The sequence below is a fragment of the Schistocerca gregaria genome, chromosome 3 (assembly GCF_023897955.1).
Source record: "Schistocerca gregaria isolate iqSchGreg1 chromosome 3, iqSchGreg1.2, whole genome shotgun sequence".
Taxonomy (NCBI): domain Eukaryota; kingdom Metazoa; phylum Arthropoda; class Insecta; order Orthoptera; family Acrididae; genus Schistocerca; species Schistocerca gregaria.
The window spans coordinates 502,288,813-502,312,673 of NC_064922.1; positions in this window are offsets into that span (position 1 = coordinate 502,288,813).

Here is a 23,861-nt window from a genome sequence, read left to right on the forward strand (position 1 = left end):
GTCGGCCTGGAATTCAAAAACTATTGTGCGCTTAGGTCAGATAGGCAGTCGGCCGAACCATTCTCGATCCGGCGACAACCCAACCGACAGACAGTCAATGGACCCACCGACAAGATAACTTCTGTTCCACCCGACCAGCATACAACAGGAAGTTTAATGGAACAACGTAGAAAGTACTGGTGCCCACAACCAATTATACAATGAGCTGTCAAACAACACACCGTGTTGGACAGCGACAACATGATGAGGATAATACACTGCCTGAATTTATGTCAATGGCCAGGGCAGGTAACCGAAGCATTAACGGCCATAAGGCAGAAGATTCCACTGGTGCACTTCAGTTCAGATGACCAACTACAGGTAAACTCCACTGTAGGGTGGCTGAAATTTGCCAACTTGAAAACACACGCTGTTGCTCGCGAGAATGTACTAACAGCCGACTACGAATTCCAAACGACACAATGTGAACAGTTGTGACTTGCTGGTAAATTGAGTCAAAACTCAACTTTCGTCTCCAGGACTGGTGAGTCAAAGACCTCGTAGCTATGGGAACAACACCACACACTGACGGCCCGTGGACACTGCCAGCGGCCCCGGCCAAACCACGCGCCGCAGAGATTTCCTTGCTGCTCCACGCCAGCTGACCAACTGCTCGCACACAGCACAGCTGGAAACTCTAAGCAACAGGCCAAATATAATACAAGGTGCGAATATCGAGACACACCGCTGCTGCCACTCGCGGAGAGAGGATAACAGCATGATCGCGATAACTGCGAGAGACTAAACACAGAATAGCAACCAAGGTCTAATCCAACACATAACATGAGCCAGCCATGGCCCACTGCCCTTTGTCAAAGTCGCTTGTCTCAATAGATTTACCCATAAGCAGCCCAAGTCTTCACTAGGTGATGCCCTGTCCGTGCCTGCTTTGTTTACATGCGTTTATTACCTCGTCAAGTCCACGCACCGTTACCAGGCGGCATCCAACGTCGCGTTCGGCAGTGGTCATAATGTTTTGGCTGATCATTGTACAGTAGTTTACGGCCACAGAGAAACACTTCTTTTTTTTGCTTGACGGATCATAGGGCAAGATCTATCACACGCCACGCTAAGTCTGAGGGGGAGAACTAAATGAAACTTCCAGCATGTGATGGAAACACAAGAAAGTTGATAAACAAAATATTAACAGACATGGTGGAATTGACGCACCATTGTATGTGACACTGGGTCGCGTGGTTTATCTTTTCATTTCAGTCCTTGTTGTTTCACGTTCGCTCGTTTAAGTGTGTAACCGGTCGTATCAAGTTCTCTCGCCAGGGACTTTCCATATACTCTGTGGATAGTGCAAAACACTTCACCGGAAAATGAAAAAAAAATTAACCATATTGTGGGTTGTGAACAGTGTCGTGGTGCCACTCATGGAGACAACACCAGAAATGAAGAGAGTGTCAGAGATCTTCTTGGTAGAGATATTTCACAACCTGGCCACAGCTCCAGAAGACTTAATTCCTTCAAGCCCTGGGGTACAATGTTTCATCTGGTAGAAGAAACATGTAAGCACGGATGTAGTGCGACACTGCTTGTGGGGCGTACACTAAAATCTGGTGCACAAGGTACCACACTTACGCTGCGTCTCCACAGCTGAGACAGTGTTCGTCAGCATACACCTTGTGTCTTGTCAGGCAAGTAGGTGAATTCGCCAGGTGGATCTTATACAGACGTTTGTATGTCACATACTTCCTGTTGACGGACACGTACATTTGTTTGTGTGTCATTGTCAAGTAAGTGTTGGTGTACCATTCTTCACACCACTCTCCACCGTATGTGTGGATATAGGGATTTGAACACGTTAGGCCTGAGATACTGCTGTGGTTCACCATAGAGTCGTTTTGCCATTGTCAAAAGCGGTGACGGTGTCATCACTTGACGAAGATGCCTGTGTTCCAAATAGAATCCCCAGTGGTAGTTGAATGGAGCTGAGGGGGTGGGGGTGGGGGGCTTTCTAACATAATCGGTGGGTGCAGAGACACCATTTCAATCGCGAGCTCGTAAGGGTCAACAGGTATCTGTGCTGCAGCTGTAGGTGGGTACTGATGTAGAGGGCCACTGTCGTGGACGTTGATGAGAAAGGTTGGGTATGGAGTCGCATCTGATTGCTGACAAAGCAACTGTAATTGGCCGTAATGCTACGAGAGGGAGAATGATGGGAAGAATTTTGTGAAGTGTTGAAGCCGTGGTGCTAAGTACACATTGATATAAGGTACTCTGTGTACGATACTGAAGGACTGCAAGCACTAATCCACTATGGAGGTCCATGTCTTTTACAATAACCGATCAATGTTATCGTGCATCAGATGTCTACTGCGAAGTCCAGTTCTAGCCATCATATTGTGTCAATAAACCGAAATGGGACAACAAACTCTCGTGACAAACTTGACCCTATAGGCAGTGTGAGAAGCTTGTCGATGTTGAGTTTTTCCCTGTACCGCTCCGTAATTTGCTATCCAGGACATGGCCTCTGTCATGTCATCGGCTCCTCAGATGACGAGCATCACATCATCAGCATATGTCATGCACTGGTAAAGTCTACCGTAAAATTAGAGTCCAGTTAATCGTTGCTGCAACCAACACAACACATGTTCTAAGGCCAGAGCTTAAAGCATCATGGATAAAGGACTGGCCTGGTGCACCAAACACTTGTTGTCTAGAGAACGCGTCAAGTGGCCATTGACAAGTAACCATGACAGCGCCCCCTGTAGGATGCACATGATCAAATCAATAAAGATATCTGGGCGTCGTATATTGCATATCCCTGCAGTGAGATAGGTATGATTGACACAGTCGAATACCTGACTAAAATCCACTGTGTCCAGCACACATAGGAGGTGCTCAGTCTGTGCTAGGAAGTTGTCCCTATAATGACACAGGGCAAACCTTATATTATGTGGATCTCCTAGGGAAGTTTGGTCCTTAGAGATAATGTGACAGATTTAACATCGCATATGATTTACCAGCAAATGCGTGAAAAGTCACTGCTAAGCATATTTGGTTACTACCTTTAGGTTTATGTATTGACACTAAAGAACCTTTGAGGAAAGCCTCATGCGGGCATAGTTCTGTACAAATCTCAATCAAACGCTATATCAACAGTCATTGGAAAGACTTCAATGAGAGCTTGTCGGATCGTGGAAATTTGTTAACTGCCTCTTTACAGGCAGTCATCATCTTCTGTAACGTCCTGCAATAAGCCTGTTGCCACGTCGGGTGGAATTATACTGTGGAGTAATACAGAAACAGTGACTACTGTCACAGAATCTGCATGCTCTGCAACGTATAGGCGCGAGTAATGAGCGTCGGAAGCTACTACAATGTCCTGTTGCACCTCAGCAAGTTGGCCATCATCAGTAACCAAATTATGCACCAATGCTGCCGTGCGCTTTTTACACTCTTAAGTTAAAGTGGTGCATTGAGGGTCGTTTCGGAGGTACCCCATCGTGTGCTCGTGCCTTTATAGTGGAATCATGTAACTGAAGTCTCACTTGGGCTACGATCTTATCTTTAGAGCGATTGATGAGCATCTGGCGATCTGGTACGGGTTGCACAGCGGAACATTCTCACAGAATGGTATAATAAATATCGACAATGTGTTGTCTCCATGTTGCTGCGTCCCTACCATATGCAATCAGTGTCCTGCGGGGAGACAGCATGGCACAGTTGAGCCACCAAGTTAATGTTGATTCAAAGTGAGCTCAGCGGCTGACTGCTTGGTGCCAAGTGATCTCCACTCCACTTCTTCATACTTCTGAGATGAGATGGTCGGTGCTTATCTTCTAGGGAAGTCGACTCCACCATACATGGAGGCGACAGAGGGCAATAGCAAAGTTATGTTCATGTGGCTGACGACATAAACCAATATGTGCTTCTCAACGAACTACTGGTAAGGTGGGTGAATCCAGGGGCGTCACAATGTGTGTGTAGCCACATATCGACCAGATGAAGGCCCATGTAAGGGTGTTGAGTTCCAGGCAAAGTGAATGGCGCAGCAACTGGTCTATAGGCGCCTGCTCACAACCGAAGACACCACCTGTCACCATGTCATCCAGTCGATCCTAGCAGACTTGCACTACATCCTTCACGAAGAAACGCGAGTGTTCTCCCAATTGTCCTATGCCAAAAGTAGCATAGATGTTAATGAGCTGCTCAACATTGATCGTAATGTTCAAGACCTTCGCATTCAGGAGATATCGCATGTTGGAGGCTGTCGAACCCTCATGAAGAGGGATAGCAACCCCGCTGTTTATGGGGAACGCGTGAGAGACACAAGCCATCTATCGAAAAACGTAGGGGTAGTTCGCAACATGTAAGAAGGCAACGTCGACATCTACCGAAGTGTGCATTTATCAGAGCAAGATCAGTTTATGCAGCGTCCAGATACTGGGTATGTGGAAGGTCTGCTGTCTAGGCCTGCCAGCTGGAAGTGTCATCAGAGCAGACACGTGGGATAGAGCATTTATTCGAACTTTATGGTCTTCAAGTCCATTTAAAATGACTGGTGGTCGAAGGTGGCAGATGAAATGCCTTGGCCTTCCACCTCCCCCACTGCCACGCCATCAGCAATCTCAATGTTATCAATCCAGGATGCAAGGGCTGCTGTTGGTCTGAGGGATAATTCGCCATTCCCTTTGTTGATGGCTTCTATGTCATTGGTTGGCGCGGCAGAATTATCGTCCTGGCCATCTGAAGCTGGTATATGTCTGGGGAGTGATGTGATACCAGTATCATGACTGAGGTGCGAAACCGGTCATCTAGTATTGTCTTGTGATATATCTTCCAAATCATCATTACTCTCATCATTCTCTCTCAGGCCTGCAAAGGAGGCGTTCGTCAGAAGGAGCCCGCCACTGTTTCTTGTGGCAGTAAGGAGATTGTGTTTATGGACAAGAAGTTCCATACTGGTATGCAGTGGATGTTCCATTCGTACTTCGTTGCCCTTAAGGAAGGCTGATGTTGGCACAACTCTAGCGTCCATGACTATCTCCTCATGAGGTACAACCATGGGCAACTGGTGGCCTATCATTAGTGTCGTTGAAAGGTCTGGCATTGTGGCGTGAGTATGGATACATTCTGTGTTGGAGACCTTGTAAGGTGAGCTGAAAGGACGCCGACATAACATGGCCTTCTTGTCCACAGCTGGAACGTGTCTGAGATTGGCTGTCGTACATGGTGATGGCATGACATCTACCTATGTCAAGTACGACAGGGCATTTTTTAAGGCCGATTTTTACCTGGTGTACTCCATTTTAGGTTTCGTACTTTTCGAAAGTCTGCCATTTTTCCGCCATATGGCTGACCACGTTGCCATACAATCGGCCTTGACAACATCTTCCAGCACCTCAAACGGAAACTTAGCTGCTCTCATTGTCCATGCCCAAGTCCCGCGTGGACCTCCTTGATGGCTCCAATGTGACCATTGAAGTGTTTGAAGTCAGGGGCATCGGCGTGCTTATTGACCACGCTAGTGCACGTGGCTATAGATGTCGTCTTTACTTCAAATACTGACGGTAATGGAAAAAAGTCGTATGTTCACAATGAGCGATGGATCCAGTCTGAGTTGGTCTCGAAGGTACTACTATACTTTGTAGCTACGCGATCGGGTGTGGGCAGATTGAGTAGTGATCTTTGTCATGTCCTGCCTGTAGAAATGTGCCATAGCGTGCTGAACGTAAAATCGAGACTATTCTGCAAGCGACGAGGAAATAAATCCGACCTGTTCGCGCATCGGACGCAGCAGGCGTCCTCGTATTTCCGCTATTAAAAGCGACCCCTAAACAGCACCTTTTACACGTGATATCCTCTACAATATGGGTTGCATATTTTAGTCGGTCTGGTGTAGCTATATCCGATACTGATTGCATTACAATACTGGCTTTGGCTTTCTGCACCTCACACATTTTTGACAAAATAGACTTAACTTTCTGCCCTCGTGATCGAAAATCGAAAATGTTAGAAACATGTCGTTCTACTGAGTCTGTGGTTTCATCCAGAGTGATTCCTATACCGCAGTCAGACAATTTCCCATTGATTCTTTGTGTGGTATCGTGGTACACAGGCTCCATGTACACTACTGGCCATTAAAGTTGCTACACCAAGAAGAAATGCAGATGATAAACGGGTATTCAGTGGACAAATATATTATACTACAACTGACATGTGATTACATTTTCACGCAATTTGGGTGCATAGATCCTGAGAAATGACTACCCCGAACAACCACCTATGGCCGTAATAACGACCTTGATACGCCTGGGCATTGAGTCAAACAGAGGTAAAGGTACAACTGCCCATGCAGCTTCAACGCGATACCACAGTTCATCAAGAGTAGTGACTGGCGTATTGTGACGAGCCAGTTGCTCGGCCACCATTGACCAGACTTTTACAATTGGTGAGAGGTTTGGAGAATGTGCTGGCCAGGGCCGCAGTCGAACATTTCCTGTATCCACAAAAGGCCTGTACTGGACCTGCAGCGTGCGGTCGTGCATTATCCTGCTGCAATGTAGGCTTTTGCAGGGATCGAATGAAGGGAAGAGCCACGGGTCGTAACACATGTGAAATGTAACGTCCACTGGTCAAAGTGCCGTCAATGCGAACAAGAGGTGACCGAGACGTGTAACCAATGGCATCCCATACCATCACGCCGGGTGATACGCCAATACGGCGATGACGAATACACACTTCCAATGTGCGTTCACCGCGATGTCGCCAAACACGTATTCGACCATCATGATGCTGTAAACAGAACCTGGATTCATCCGAAAAAATGACGTTTCGCCATTCGCGCACCTAGGTTCGTCGTTGAGTACGCCATCGCAGGCGCTCTTGTCTGTGATGCAGCGACAAGGCTAACCGCAGCCATTTTCTCCAAGCTGATAGTCTGTGCTGCTGCAAACGTCGTCGGACTGTTCGTGTAGATGGTTGTTGTCTTGCAAACGTCCCCATCTGTTGAGTCAGGGATCGACACGTGGCTGCACCATCCGTTACAGCCATGCGAATAAGATTTCTGTCATCTCGACTGCTAGTGGTACGAGGCCGTTGTATCCAGCATGGCGTTCCGTATTGCCCTCCTGAACCCACTGATTCCATATTCTGCTAACAGTCATGGGATCTCGACCAAAGCGAGCAGCAATGTCACGATACGATAAACCGCAATCGCGATAGGCTACAATCCGACCTTTATCAAAGTCGGAAACGTGATGGTACGCATTTCTCCTCCTTACACGAGGCATCACAACAACGTTTCACCAGGCAACGCCAGTCAACTGCTGTTTGTGTATGAGAAATCGGTTGGCAACTTTCCTCATGTCAGCACGTTGTAGATGTCGCCACCGAGGCCAACCCTGTTTGTATGATTTGAAAAGCTAATCATTTGCATATCACAGTATCTTCGTCCCGTCGGTTAAATTTCGCGTCTGTAGCACGTCACCTTCTTGGTGTAGCAATTTTAATGGCTAGTAGCGTATTTTATTCTGAAAGTACTCTCATCACACACAGTCGTCTTGTGGATGTTTCTAAAAATCTCTTGAAGGCTGAACAGTTCGCCTTATTAAATGGAATCGCTATTTGTATAAGAGTCGTACGTTTAAGTTGAATTACTTCAGGTTTCGGCCTTCTGAAGAACACTGTTCAAATTTAGTAATGCTAATCGCCTTGATTTTTGTTTGTTTGAAGAGTCTTGTTCTTTGATAGTCAGAGGTGGGTATGTGTTGACTGATATGGTATCGCTGGTGTTTTTCACCTAACAAAATACCTGTATCGGAAATAATACATCGTAAACCATTCCATCAGTTGTTACTGAGGCTTGTTTGAATTACTAAGGCAGAAATAAATCAGGCCCTGGACATCTTCGGCAGGGTGAATATACTACAATCGTTAAGTCTGGTGAAATCAAAAGGACACAATTGTTGTAAAAGTTATTGCAGGGTCTTTATAGCTATAAAGTGTGAGAAAGAGGATTTATGTTACAGACAATTATTTTATATTGTTACAGGTGTGCTTCAAGTTATGTATTTACTCAAAGAGATAGGCTCTGTGGCGTAAAGTATGAGGCGGAAGGGGAGAGGGGAGATAGGAGCATCAGTGGGCCGGATGCCCCGGGTGCAAAATTTTAGGGGCACAAAAAATTGTAAGATGCAATTTTTATCACGAAATAAAATAGATATTTCAGAGCTACATACATTGTGAGATCTCCGATTGGTTGGAGCTATCCGCTTTCGCTCTTGGCACATGCACAAAACAGGTTCTCTCGTTTTGTGTTTAAAGGTTCTTCGTGGTATACTATGTTAGGAGTGAAAAGACAGTTCAAAAAATGGTACAACGCATACTTAAATAATGTTTCTGTTTTATAGAACGATGTATAAAAATGTTAATTTTTTGATAAATTTGTTTTTGAATTGTGGGAACGGCAGTATTTTTACTGTCAACGCAAGTGTAATAGGAAAGCTGCTGTTTCCAAAACAGTCTTAGCGAGTTTACCAAAGGAAACGGTATCTATTTAGCTATATCTTAACCCTTGCGTGCCTGAGAGGGGAATCCCAAGCAAAGTTTCTCATCATGATTTATTAGTTTTTGCAAATAATGGACTTTATTTTGTTTTATTTGTCCAATGAAATGTTTGTTAAGAGCCAAAATATTATTTTGTAATTTAATGCTAATTTAAAAATAAATAATCCAAAGAAATAAACTACGGTAGCATCAATATGACACTCAATGTTTCTCGTAAAAGTGATTTAGGGCTATCTGCAGGAATTGTGCTCATCCTGTACTGTTTGCCGTTCCTGTCCTTGATAACACGTTTGTAGCACCACCTATCGTGGCCTCGGTTCTCTTCTTGACTTGAGTAGCGTCACTGTGTCGACAAAATAGTTTCTAGAGTGGTTACCTATTAGTTATGTTTATTTATTTGTTGTTTATATGCATTCTTACTATTATTTAATATTTCTGCTGGATTTATCTCCTCCATTACGTCTTTAAACCCAGCGGCCTTGCCGCATTGGTAACACCCGTTCCTGTCAGATCACTGAAGTAAAGCGCTGTCGGACTTGGCTAGCACTTAGATGTGTGACCATCCGGTCTGCCGAGCACTGATGGCAAGCGGGGTGCACTCAGCCCTTGTACGGCAAACTGAGGAGCTTCTTGACTGGCAATGAGAAGTGGCGGCTCCGGCCTCGGAAACTGACATACGGCCGGGAGAGCGGTGTGCTGACCACATACCCCTCCACATCCGCATCCAGTGACGTCTTTAGGCTGATGATGACACGGTGTCGGGTCGGTACCGTTGGGCCTTCCAAGGCTTGTTCGGACGCAGTTTAGTAGATTGTCTTTAAAAAGGAATCTGCTGTCCACGCATGGAAAGACGAAAAACAGACAGGAACAGCTTGCTAAACTAGCGGGAAGTCTTGAGTGATTTATCCTGCAAATTACTGGTAGACCCCATCTGTAAGTACTCCAGAATTTACTCGTTAGTATAATCCAGAGTCCGTAAGCTATTTACTCTCTACAATAGAAGCAGAGACAACTTTGCCTTAAAATGCTTCCACATCTGCGCAGAAAATCGTTCCTTCAGTCCAGATCGATTTGAAAGTTTTCACTGATATTACGTACATAAAATATGAGCGAGACTGAAAATTCAAGATGTTAAAATGCGGACGTGTGTATCACAGAATAAAGATGCATTTTTTCCGACAGATAACACAGGCAAATCATTTTCTACGAAACGGTTTTATGTTAAATGAGAAAATGGCGAGAAAGTTTTGAGGACGTGGTTGTTGTATTCTCCTGTGTAGTATGCTATATATTGCTTTCTTTGCATACTTTTTAAAAAAATACAGGAAGAGTTCTTTTGTACGCCCTCATGGTTTTATGACATAGAAAAAGCTTAACCACAGAGAAATAAATTGTGAAAAAGTTGTTATCATGTTGAAGCATTTTAAACTGGAAAGAACTTCAGGTGGTACTACGGAAGTGCGAAATAATCGATGAAGCTCTTCAGTGAGATAAACAGTTCTCATTGGAGAAATGGGGAGCCATGTTAACAGTCTTTCTTGGTTGTCTGTTGTCTCTAGCCAGTCAATTCGTACTCTGAAGTGATCACTCAGAAGATCTTCGTGAAAGTGTTAACTGTGGAAATTTCTTTGAAATTTTCAAGGCAGTCGGGAAATAAGATCTACTTGCGAATCATCATCTTTACAAAATTCAGCAAACAGACGGTTATGTTGTGATTTTTTCTCTCTCCACTGAGCCATAAATGCATTTATCAAACAACTAGCTGATCATGTCAGAATAGAGGTATTTAAGAAAATTTCAAAGGCTAATTATTTCTTCATCATGTATGATAGTACACCAGATATATTGCAGACCGACGAAAATACTCAAGTAATTCGTTAAGCACATATTGAAGGTTCAGAAGTCACAGCAGAGGAATCACTTACTAAATTCATTTCGTTACACGAGAAATCAGTTAATGAAATTACAGAACAGAATTGGCTCTGAGCACTATGGGACTCAACTGCTGTGGTCATCAGTCCCCTAGAACTTAGAACTACTTAAACCTAACTAACCTAAGGACATCACACACATCCATGCCCGAGGCAGGATTCGAACCTGCGACCGTAGCAGTCGCACGGTTCCGGACTGCGCGACTAGAACCGCGAGACCACCGCGGCCGGCAGAACAGAATTGTGACAAGTTTTCAAGGAGCTGGTTTACAGCTGAATTACTGCTATGGACAAGGATATGACAACACTGCGACCATGGCTGGGCACACTAGTGGCACTCAGAGACGTATTTTCGATATAAAGGTCAGAGCAGTATTTGTTCCGTGTAATGGTCATTCACTTAGTCTTTCTGGAGTACATGCAGCAACAGTTGGAACAAAATCGGTGACTTTTTTGGCACTGTGCAAAAAGTGTACATATTTTTCTCAAGATCTACACATAGATGAGGTATTGTTAAAAGACGTTTTCCAATAAGATGACACAAGATGAAGTTTAAAGCGGGATTCTATGCATGTGATTGTTGAGCATGTTGAAAGCGTAATATAAGTTTCGTAAGTATCATCATGGATCATAATGAAGCCTAGACACCTAAGGATATGTGAGCCGTTTGTTGGTTTGCGTTATGTCTTATCCTTTCTTTGCATACCTTTATTTTTGAAGCCTATTCCTTACTGAAGTTAATGATGCTCAGCAACAGCTACAGCAAAAAATGGACTTAATACCTGTGTTCAATAGCTGAAAGGACTGACTCTATTTCACGAGGAAAAGTGTTATTCTCAAGTCACTGAACCTGCTGAGAGAGTAATGGATATATGCAATGTACTTTATATTTCAACAGAAAGAGGATTCGGAAGACGAAAGAGACTGATTGGTGAGAGAGGTGTCGACTCTGCCTTAAATTTAATGCAGAAAACTCGTCGGGAACCGCTTCAGGCAGTTGATAAGCTAACATTAGAATTAAAAACATGTACAGGACAAATGGATATAATTAATGAGCTACTTTCCTTCCTTAAAAATCAAATAGTATTGGATGCAGAAAAAAGCTAGTCCAATGATCGACACATTCAACATTTACGTGAAAAACATTCCAAATTTAATGGTTCAGCTATGACTGCAGAAATGCGTATGTCGTATTAGACGCTACACTTCTTTATTTAAAGAAGTTCATCCAGAAGAGAACATTTTTGGATGAGCAACTGTAAAAATATTAAGTTGGAAGTTAAGTGGAAGGTGCAAGAGAGTTTAATTAACATCGTCGCGGAATTAATTTTTTGTTTTGTTTGACAAGCACTGTGTTAAATGCTACAAGTGGAGGAAGTTTGAAGTTAGTAGAGACCTATCAGAGGTAGATCGTGAGTCGGGAGAGTTTAACTAACATTGCAGTTTCATCAGTTTATAGAGGAATAAATAATTATAAAGTTGAAACATACAGTTGATCTATTTACAAGAATTAAATCCAGAAGATTAAATGAAATGCAATATGCATATACTGATATACGTAATATTTAATGTTTTGTTATTGTTGTATTGGTGTTCAGAAACTGTTATAGCTTCTAAGTGAATATTACCGATTTTGGGGCTGTAATTTGTCTTTAAAATGATTTTGTAATTGTAACTGTGCTTTAGAGAATTAATAGTACTGAAACTTGGATTTTTCACACGTTTTGAGGGGGCGCGATATAATAAATTGCCCCTGGAACTCAAACACCACGGTACGCCACTGGGTAGGCTTACTCTTAGCATGTACACTGCGAGCTAAGGACACGTTAACTGGAAGTTAAAATTTTATATTTATCTGAAACTGCATGCAAGCAGACCTAAACTTCGAAGTTATTTCTCTTATAAATAATAAAATGCGCTGAATCACATTATGGAAAAGCTGTAGCAAAAATGGAATGGGAAAAATGGAACTATCGACTGGGTTGGAGGAAAAAAGGGATAAAGAACCCAAAACCGGGAAAATGGAACATTAAAATGTTTGTTTTTTTTGCAACTAGTGACAAAATTTTACAGTACGGTATCTTTCCGAGGAACTTTAATTTACCCTAAGAAAAAAAAGATGTTCATCTAAAAATACGAGGGTTATTCAATAATTGAAGAGACAAATTGGTCTGGAGAAAAAATGTTTATTTTTACAAAACAATACTTTTTCTGCTTTCCGACAGTATCCCCTTGAACTACCAGCTTTCTTATTCCGGCTGCAAAGAACTTTGTATTGATGCTTGAACCAATTTTCCACAAACTTTTTCACGTCCTCGTTTTCCTGGAACCGCTTCCCAAGTAATGCCTTCTTCAGTGCAATAAACAAATGGAAATCACTTGGTGCTAAATCAGGACTGTAAGGGGGATAACACAATACTTCCCAGCCCATTTTGTCGATGGTTTCATGGGTTAGTTGAGCAATAAGAGGGCGTGCGTTATCTTACTGGAGAATTACACATTTCCTGTAGATCCACGACGTCTCTCTCTCTCTCTCTCTCTCTCTCTCTCTCTCTCTCTCTCTCTCTCTCTCATGACTGGCTTCACCTTGTTTAAAAATACATCTGAGTAGTACTGGCTGTTCATTGTAAGCTGATCTTCGAGATAATCACAAAAAACTGGACCTTCAGCGCCCCAAAACACCGTGAACATGATTTTTCCTGCTGATGCTTGGGTTTTGAATTCTTTCTTGACACGTGAATTGGTGTGCTTCCACTCCATGCTGTGTCTTTTTGATTCTGGCTCATAACAATGAACCCAAGTTTCATCACAAGTTAAAATTTTGTTGAGGAAGTGCTCACCTTCTCTTTCATAGCGTTCCTTTAGCTTTGTGCACACTCTCAAACTTGTTTCCTTGTGCAGCCGCGTCAACTCCTGTGGGACACATCTTGCACTTGTTTTGCGGTGCTTCAGTTTCTTACAGATAATGTTATGAACTGTACCAGTACTAACTTGAACCTTATCAACTATCATTTCCACACTCACACGGTGGTCGGCACGAATAATGTCATCAATCGCACTTTCAAGTAAGGGAGTTGAAACTGCAACATGTCGGCCAGAACGGTGTTCGTCAGTCACTGAGTCGTGACCATTTCTTAATTGCTCTACCCACTTGTAAAAATTTGCTCGATTCATACAACCTTCATCACAAACTTCAGACATTCTTCAGTATATATTCACTCGTTTCTCGCCGTCAGCAAGTAAAAAACGAATATCAGAGCGTTGTTCAACTATTGTGGACGTTTTAAGCGGACTTGCCATCTTGAAATGTATTTTTGAGGTTACAAACTAAACAATGTTGGTTCATCAGCTGATCAGGGCTCATCCTAGTGATGCCAACTTAAAGCCGTAAAAGTACCAAACTTGATCTAACAACGGTGCACAAACCAATTTGTCTCTTTAATTATTGAATGAACCTCGTACTAATCCTGATTATAACACACTGTGCAGTCATAGTAATGTGACCGTCTGTCTAAATCCTGAACAAACACCTTCAGCAGAGCGACTGCTGGGAGACGTGTGGGAAGAGAGTCACTGAGGTTCTGGAAGGTACCGACAGGTATTGGGAACCATGGTGACTCAAGTGACGTGGTAAGCTGCGCCAGGTTTCTCAGCTGAGGATCTATGACGCGAACAGTCATATCTGTTAGCTATGGCACATTCGCGGCTGGGTCTAAATCTGGGGCGTTTGGTGGATAGGGGAGTACAGTAATCTCATCTGGGCGCTCTTGGAATTTCGCACGAACACTGCGAGCTGTGACACGTTACAGTGTCCTGCTGGTAGAGGTCATCGAGCCGACAAAAATAAAACGCATTTATGGGTCCTCAAGGATAGATTCATACTTTTGTTATTCCATTGTGCCTTCCAGGCAGACGGGATCGCCCGAGGAGTGCCAAAAAACATTCCCCGGACCATAACGCCCTCTACTACGTCCCGGACCCTTCTGACTATTGTTGCAGGACTTTTGCTTTCAGGTGTGTCAAGCCGTACACGTAAGTGGTCATATGTCGGATGGAGCATAAAACGTGATTCATCTGCAATGCCACCCAGCGCTACTGAGTGGACGACTTGCGGTACTGGGTGCAAATTCCAGCCTTCGTCGCCGTCAACGAAGGAAATTGCTTACAATACGTTATTTCGTCGAGTCTTATTGTTCGACAGTATGGGACCCTTACCAGTTGGGTCTGATTCAACAGACTGAGAAGGCCATAAGAAGAGCGGCAAGATACGTGACTGGAACATTTAGCCATCGCGAGAGCGTTACAAATCTCATAGAAAGTCAGAAGTGGGACACACTTGCAGATAGATGACGCGCTCAGCGGAAGGGGTTGCTCACTAAATTCGGAAATTCGATCTTCGCCGAGGATGTAGAGCATATATTATCACCACCAACTTTAAAATCGCGCAATGATCACCATTCAAAGATAAGGGAAATTAGAGCTCGTACTTGGGCGTTAAGACAGTCGTTTTTCCTTCGCGCGATCCGCGAGTGGAACGGAGGGGGAGAAATATGACTTTGGCTCCAATTATGCCCTCTGCCACACACCCCTTGGTGGCTAGCGGAGTGTATGTGTAGATGTTGATGTAGGCGAACAATTGTGAGCATGGGCGATACATGAACCAGGCGGCTGCTGCGAAGGCCCATACGCAGTAACGTTCACTGAGCGTTCATCGATGAGACTCTGTTGATAGCCCCATGGTTTATCTGTGCTGTCAGCTGGTCAACAGTTGCACCTCTGTTCACCGATACACGTCTCCGTAGACGTCTCCTGTCATCTATGCCGTGTGGCTGACTCGGTACCGGTTTTGTTTTGGGCAGCGCTATTTTGCCATGGGCAGTATAAGAATAAAACTTTCTCGGTTTTCTAGTCGCGTCAATTCGAATAAAATCCTCGAGCTTTCGATGGCCATCTCCGCCAACATCGTCAGGAGTTCACTGACTGCTGGGGCTGCTATATATAGGCATGATGTCATCATCAGCAGCCAATCAGATCGTTCTATTGTGGCGCGCGCGTAAGTCGACCCGGGCAGCTAGCGGAGCTAGCGAATTGACGTCGCTGGAAAACGAGAACGTTTCATTCATGTATGTTGTCGCGAAAGACTGTGAGGACACATGTGTGGTATACAGGGTGTTACAAAAAGATACGGCCAAACTTTCAGGAAACATTCCTCACACACAAATAAAGAAAATATGTTATGTGGACATGTGTCCGGAAACGCTTAATTTCTATGTTAGAGCTCATTTTAGTTTCGTCAGTATGTACTGTACTTCCTCGATTCACCGCCAGTTGGCCCAATTGAAGGAAGGTAATGTTGACTTCGGGGCTTGTGTTGACATGCAACTCATTGCTCTACAGTACTAGCATCAAGCACATCAGTACGTAGCATCAACAGGTTAGTGTTCATCACGAATGTGGTTTTTCAGTCAGTGCAATGATTACAAATGCGAAATTGGCAGCTGCCCATTTGATGTATGGATTAGCACGGGGCAATAGCCGTGGCGCGGTAGGTTTGTATCGAGACAGATTTCCAGAACGAAGGTGTCCCGACAGGAAGACGTTCGAAGCAATTGATCGGCGTCTTAGGGAGCACGGAACATTCCAGCCTATGACTCGCGACTGGGGAAGACCTACAACATGAGGACACCTGCAATGGACGAGGCAATTCTTCGAGCAGTTGATGATAACCCTAATGTCAGCGTCAGAGAAGTTGCTGTATGGAGAGTGCTACGGGAGAACCAGTTGTTTCCGTACCGTGCACAGCGTGTGCAGGCACTATCATCAGCTGATTGGCCTCCACGGGTACACTTCTGCGAATGGTTCATCCAACAATGTGTCGATCCTCATTTCAGTGCAAATGTTCTCTTTACGGATGAGGCTTCATTCCAACGTGTTCAAATTTTAAATTTTCACAATCGAGATTTGTGGGCTGACGAGAATCCGCACGCAGTTGTGCAATCACGTCATCAACACAGATTTTCTGTGAACGTTTGGGCAGGCATTGTTGGTGATGTCTTGATTGGGCCCCACGTTCTTCCACCTACGCTCAATAGAGCACGTTATCATGATTTCATACGGGATACTCTACCTGTGCTGGTAGAACGTGTGCCTTTACAAGTACGACACAACATGTGGTTCATGCACGATGGAGCTCCTGCACATTTCAGTCGAAGTGTTCGTACGCTTCTCAACAACAGATTCGGTGACCGATGGATTAGTAGAGGTGGACCAATTCCATAGCCTCCACGCTCTCCTGACCTCAACCCTCTTGACTTTAATTTATGGGGGCATTTGAAAGCTCTTGTCTACGCAACCCCGGTACCAAATGTAGAGACTCTTCGTGCTCGTATTGTGGACGGCTGTGATACAATACGCATTTCTCCAGGGCTGCATCAGTGCATCAGGGATTCCATGCGACGTAGGATGGATGCATGTATCCTCGCTAACGGAGGACAGTTAAACATTTCCTGTAACAAAGTGTTTGAAGTCACGCTGGTACGTTCTGTTGCTGTGTGTTTCCATTCCATGATTAATGTGATTTGAAGGGAAGTAATAAAATGAGCTCTAACATGGAAAGTAAGCGTTTCCGGACACATGTCCACATAACATATTTTCTTTCTTTGTGTGTGAGGAATGTTTCCTGAAAGTTTGGCCGTAGCTTTTAGTAACATCCTGTACTTCAACCACGGTGGCACGTGAACAGTATACATAATTTTTCCATTTCGGAAATGCTTCTTCCCTTCCCCGAAAGCCAATAACCATTCCCTTTGGCATGTCAGACGAATCGCTCCGTTTCCACATTACGACAACGACTGCAGTTTATACTCCTCACCCTCCCCCCCCTCCCCCCCCCCGCCCTCCCCGACTTCTTTTAACACACTCCACTGCTAGTGCTGCCACCTGCCGTGTGTGAGTGATTGTTGCACGTTGACGTCGCACATAGACGGATGTCACATTAATGTGCCTGAACCACCTTCTTGCCTCTACTTCAAAAAATGCGGTCTACATAACTACTAGGCATTAGTAAGAATAAGGTAGCTGGACCAGTCCAAGACTGAAATATACAACGCAGATTACAGCGGATGTCGGGAGTAAGGGTTACTTAGAGATGAAAATATTAGCGTAAGGTAAGAAAAGATGGAGGGCTACATTAAATCATTCGAAAGGTGGAAGGCTTAGAAAAATTTCAGTAGCTGTATGCTGGCCTGTTAGCTGGTCGTCTGCCGTACGGAAAGCGGCCTGAGCGCCAAATCTGAGCGCCGGGAGCGGCCGTGACCTGCGAGCGGCCCGGAAGGCGGCCGGCCGGCCTGTGCAAACACTTGTCCCGGTCCGTCCCCGTCCCGCGGACTGGAGAGCCCGGCGCTGCGTGCGTGGGCCTCGCCATTATGCGCTGCTCCTCCAGCACCTGACGTGACGCGCGGGCGACACATTTATAATCATATTAGTGAGGCGCTGCCTGAAACGCTCCCGTCGCCAGTTCCTACTCGGTTTGTTTTGTGGCGCGCAGTGCTCGAAAAGAGAGCAAAAGGAAAACTGCTGGAAATCGTGCTAACGTTTCAGTCGAGTGTCCCGACTTTCATCTGAGTGGCGTGCGGTTGACACAGGAGTGCTTGCGCGTCTGCGAGATCTCACGTTCGTGCTGTCCGGCGCGGCACAAAATGACGTCTGCTGCCTCCTCGTGCACAAGTCGCCGGCTGCTGCTCGCTTCTTAACAAGAGTGACTATGAATACACAGCCACAACGAATATAACGACTGATGCTACGAACAAACCTAAATGAAGCGTTGATATTCACGAGACGAGTATGCTGCCCACACATATTCCATTATGGTGCAGCAACCAATGAGTATGTCTATAGTTTTACTTCTTCCTTTCTTCAGGAGTTAGGCGATATTCCCTGTTATGGTACCCATGGTTGCCGGTCTCTTCATCTCTCTTCTTACGTGGCACTTATAATTTCTAGCCTTTAAGACGATTCTGTCGCTCTCCATTCTTTTTATGTGTTCGTTCCATTTTCTCTTATAATGTAGAATTTTATCATTTAGACCAAAAATTTCTAGTTCTTGTCTAATATACTGATTAATTAGTGTGTATTCTATTGTGCACCCGTCAACTCGTCTTAGGAGTTTCATTTCTTGATCCTGAATACCGTTTTCGTGCTTTTTGCTAAGTACCCAGGTCTCGCTTCCATAGAGCAGGGTAGAGCCTGTACCTGTTTTATAAAATTTATTTTGAGTATCTTTCGGAGTTTTGTTTTTGAGGTTTCTATTACCTGCTGCTTAATTTCTATATCTATGGTGCAAACATATAGAACCTCACAATTTAGGTAACTCACGTTGTATACTTGAACTAAAATGTTCTCATCTACCGCTGTTTTGGTTCTAACATGTTCTTTCTCAGTGAACAGCGTTGTGTTAGCTTTTTTGTTGATATCTCCATGCCAAATTTCGCACTTATTCCTTTCAGTAAGTAAATTCCTTTCTCAAAGTCTTTTTCTTTCTCTGCTGGGATCACTGCATCGTCAGCATATAGTACGTTATTCAAAAAAATCCTCTTGTCTAGGTATAAACCTTGTTGAAATTCTTTTTTCCATATATGCATTATTTATGTACTAAATGTTAAACAAAGTTGGGAAGATGTAGCGGCCCTGCCGTACTCCTTTGTTGCTTGGTATCGCATTAGTTATTTTTACGTTCAGATCTAGAGTGATAGTCGTGTTCTGCTACGAACTTATTATCACATTTATTAAATGTTTCGGATATTCGCTATCCGTTATTATGTTCCGAAGTTTATGTTTATTGACACTGTCAAAACCTTTTTTCAAAACAGATCAAAGTGATGTGTGCTTCTTTATTATACTCTCTGTGTTTTTCTACTATGTGTTCTAAATAAAAACTGCACCTACCGTAGAGCGTCCTTTCCTAAAACCCATGTGTTCCTCTTGCAGTACTCCTTCCGTTATGTTCTTGAGTCTTGTATTTAAAATCATAGTATATATCTTGTATGATGAGTATAGTAAGCACATTCCTCTTATGTCACTGCGTAGCCTTTGGTCTCCTTTTTTTAAAACTAATATCACCCTGGCAATCCTTCAGTCTTTGGGGATACTCTTCCTCTTCTAACATTCTTTTAAGAGACATAGAAATTCAGCATTAATGTCATCTCTTCCTGTTGCTTTTCTTTTCTTAAGTGATGTTAAGGCAGATTTCATTTCGTCATACTCTTTTTAATCTAATCCCTTGCTATCTATGGTTTCAGTTTGAGTTTCTGGTGATGTATCATCGTACCATAATACTTTGCAATAATTTACCCATTGTTCTTGCTTAATATTATTTCTTTGTATCTTCTCTTTTTCTGTCGTATTTGAAGTTGTTAAAACCTTATAGATCATTTGCTGTCACGCATGAACACCATTCCAGATAGTGGAAATAAATGTATCCCAATGTTCTTGGTGTGATTTTCTCACTACACTCCTAGCAATATTTCTTCTTTCCTTACAGGATTGCATCTTCTCTACTGTGTTGTTTAAATGTTTCATCTACGCATCCTGCTATTATTTAACAGCTTTTCTTCTATCCCCATAAAAAATTTGGGCTCTTTTTTTCCTTATATCTTTTTCTTTTTACCGATAGCTTCTCCTTTGCTCTATATACACATTCTTTACATTCTGCCATTCTTCTTCTACACTGTCTTTAGTTGGCAAGTTTGCAAGCTCTTTATTTAATCTGCATTCGTAAAAATGTTTGATATTGTCCCCTTTAAGCAACTGTTCTTACAAACACTTTCGTCTTGTTGTTACTTATTTGTTTTCTCAATTTCTTTCATTTCGCAAAATTATCTTTGCTGTAGGTTAATAGAAAATGATCGGATCCTATGCCTTGTCCTCTATAAATTCTTATATCCCTTACTTGACCAGCTAGCTTACGATTCACTAAAATGTAGTCAGTTATTGATCTAAGACCTCTAGTGACCCGAGTATACAATGTATATCTCTTTTCTTAAAAAGTGAGTTTGTTATTCTTAGATTATTGTTAGTGGCAAGATCTCTTAGTATTTTTCCATTCTCATTACTTACCAGTTCTCCAAAAGGATCTATAATATTTGTTTCCAGGGGTACCTCCTATTCTGGTATTGAAATCACTAATCATAATAATTTGATCAGTAGCACTTTATTTATTCAGAGTCTTCTGCAGTTCTTCACAGAAGGTTCTAGACTCATTCTTTTTTCTTTCTTCTGGTGCGTATATTCTTAAAATGGTGGCGTTGTGTCCTCTCAGTTTCAGTCTGAGTGTAAGTATTGTTTCACTTATGTATGTGCAGTCTTTGGTCTCTTTCTCTCATCTCTTACGCAGGAGTAACGCTACGCCTCTCCTTGCTCTTTCAGTTTGTTCGACACCACTATAGAACACAATGTAAAATGCTACGTATTTATAACCTCTCATTTTCGTTTCTGCGATTTCTACAACATCGATATTCCTACTTTAATCATATTTGCTAGTTCTGTCACTTTTTGGGACATTCCTCTGACATTCCAGGCTGCTGCTTTGTTATATCCGTTGATCCATTTTCGTTTCTAAATTTTCATAGCTTTGTCATTGACCTTAGAGAACATCCAGTTTCCGAGGCTTCTTGGGACGCTAGAAGTAGTGTACGTTTGTCAAGAGTTAGTTACGAGCCATCTGCTCAACTCCTTTCTAGGAGGACCAGGAGTTTGCTTCTCTTATCTTAAAAAGTGCTGGAAAACTCGCCTTTAATCCTCTCTCTTTGACTACATAGTGTACATCAACTGCACCCCATGCACTGACGTCTTCTTGGACATAGAGGTAGAGTTTCTTGGCAGAGCTGCCGTGATTTCTTCAAGGTCTGATTCAGTCATCAGTGTGGGCGTTTGTTACAGTTTTTATTCTGAAAAGGTATCGGCAACCTGAGCAGACTCTGGGATCATTTTCCAACCTTTGGATATTAGAGATAGCAAAGGAAACGGAAAATGAAAGACACCCTCAGGCTTCAAAACCTAACACCGTCTGAGTCGCACAAACCAAGAGTTGGCCAATGGACGCCAACAGAAAAAGAAAATAAAGAAAAGTAGGAGAAGCCGACACAAGTAAGTAGAGGTAATGCGATACTTAGCTAAGGCAAGTAGTAGAGCTACAAGGATGTGGCCCCACTCTCCATTGTTGCCAGATGTATCCAAAATGGCGGCGATGAAGTCATCCAAGATTGCAATGTGTATACTTGGCAACAACACATGACGTAATCCAAGATGGTGGCTATGACGTCATTCAAGATGGCGGATTTTTGCGGGAAGGTTGAAATTTGGCAGCAAGAAGGTCAATTGGGCTATGTCCACTAACGTAACCCCTCCCCTCACCCAGAAAATGGTGGGAAGTTCAATTCCAACAGGACAATGCAACACACCTTTACCAACCTAACAAAATGGCTGGAAAAATGTCACTTGGGCTACCGCCACTAACTTAAGTCACCTGACCGCCACCTCTTCCTAGGAACTGGCGCCAAGTTTGAATTTTTACGGTAAAGAAAGGTCAATTCCCATATCTCTACTAAGCTAAGAAAATGGTGGGAAAGAAAGCTCATCTCTTCTAACCTAAGTCACCCAACTGCCACCTCTTCGTAGGGTTTGGTGGGAAAAGGAATCAGCCTGCACTGGGCTGCTTGAGAGAGGAAGGAGTGTATTTTATTTATTTTCGAAAAATATATTTAGGGGTGGGGTATATTTAAAAAATGGTTCAAATGGCTGTCAGCACTATGGGACTTAACAGCTGTGGTCATCAGTCCCCTAGAACTTAGAACTACTTCAACCTATCTAACCTAAGGACACCACACACTTCCATGCCCAAGGCAGGATTCGAACTTGCGACCATAGCAGCCGCCTGGTTCCAGACTGTAGCGCCTAGAACCGCTCGGCCACTCTGGCCGGCGGAGTATATTTATTACACTGATGCAAAACACATGCTCTGACATGCTTGGGATCACGCCACACAGCCTACAAATATGCAAACCACTAAAAGACTTGGCAAACATGCCTGCTAATCATCAACTGTCGAAATCGTGCACTACCCAGCTGACCAAGTGCACAGTACCACCACAAGAGGGCGCTGTCGTCCGTTCTGTGACATAATCCAAGGTGGTGGTCTGGAGGGGGAAAATGGCATAAAAATGACTCAGCCTACACTGGGCTGCTGGAGAGAGTAAGGAATTAGTTTACTTTATTTGTTTTTGAACAATTTATTTAGGGGTGGAGTGTATTTATCACACTGATACAAAACACACGCTCTGGCATGCTTCAGGACACATCACACAGCCCACAGATCTGTAAACTATTCCTAAATAACACTCTGCAGATATGCCAACACCTCCTAACATACCGAAATGACCTTAGTACAGACCTGCAACGTACCCCTAAATAATGCAATACATGGCTGTGCTGACACAATATCAACTCGTAAACTGTCCAATTACACAGCTTACAGACCCACTCACAAAATAATGTAACAGACACGTGCAAACACTGCCCACTGACCCCATGTCCACTAGACTGCAGAGGAGGCTACCGACAGCCTCATTAAGTGACACGGCCATCAGCTGTCATACTACACACAGGTGACTGTTCAGGTCTCGCACACATGAGGCGGTGACATCCCTTTCATACTTGGAACCTGAGAAATTCCTGTCGAAATACTTGTTCACCTAGACACCATTGCTGATGCGGCTGGACAGGAGTGAAGAACTATTTACAGAGCACAGACACTACAAGGTGGGCTGCATGCATGTGTTTGCTGCTTGTGGCATGAACCCTCTCTATACCTGCGGTTTAGTGAAGAGCTTATTGCCAAGCAATGCTTCAGAAATCCGTTCCAGAATAGCACAATCTGCTTTCTCCCTAGTGATTCTAATGGACCATGCATGATGTGTGGCTGATGCATCGCCGCGCATCGCTACGTACCATCGCAAACGCATCTAGCAACGTTCTCATTGTTATACTGAAACCACATGGCTATCTAAAATAATAACCAAGTCGAACTCTAGTAAAATGCATAGTGGCCCAGAAATACATAACGTGCACTTTTGTAGGAGTTTTCATCATGTCTGAGCTTGTATGCACGGAAATTCTTGCCCTAACAGAACCTATTTACGAAAATAGCGCAGAATAACAGGGAACTCACTCTTTCCAGTGACTTCTACTCAGTTACACTGCTCTCCCATTGAGGACAGAAGCTTGAATATTAGTGTGCAAAACCAATCTCCAACCCAGCCATATATCACCATGTACTGTGTCTATGAAGAGAACATACAATTCGTATCCTGTGCCAAA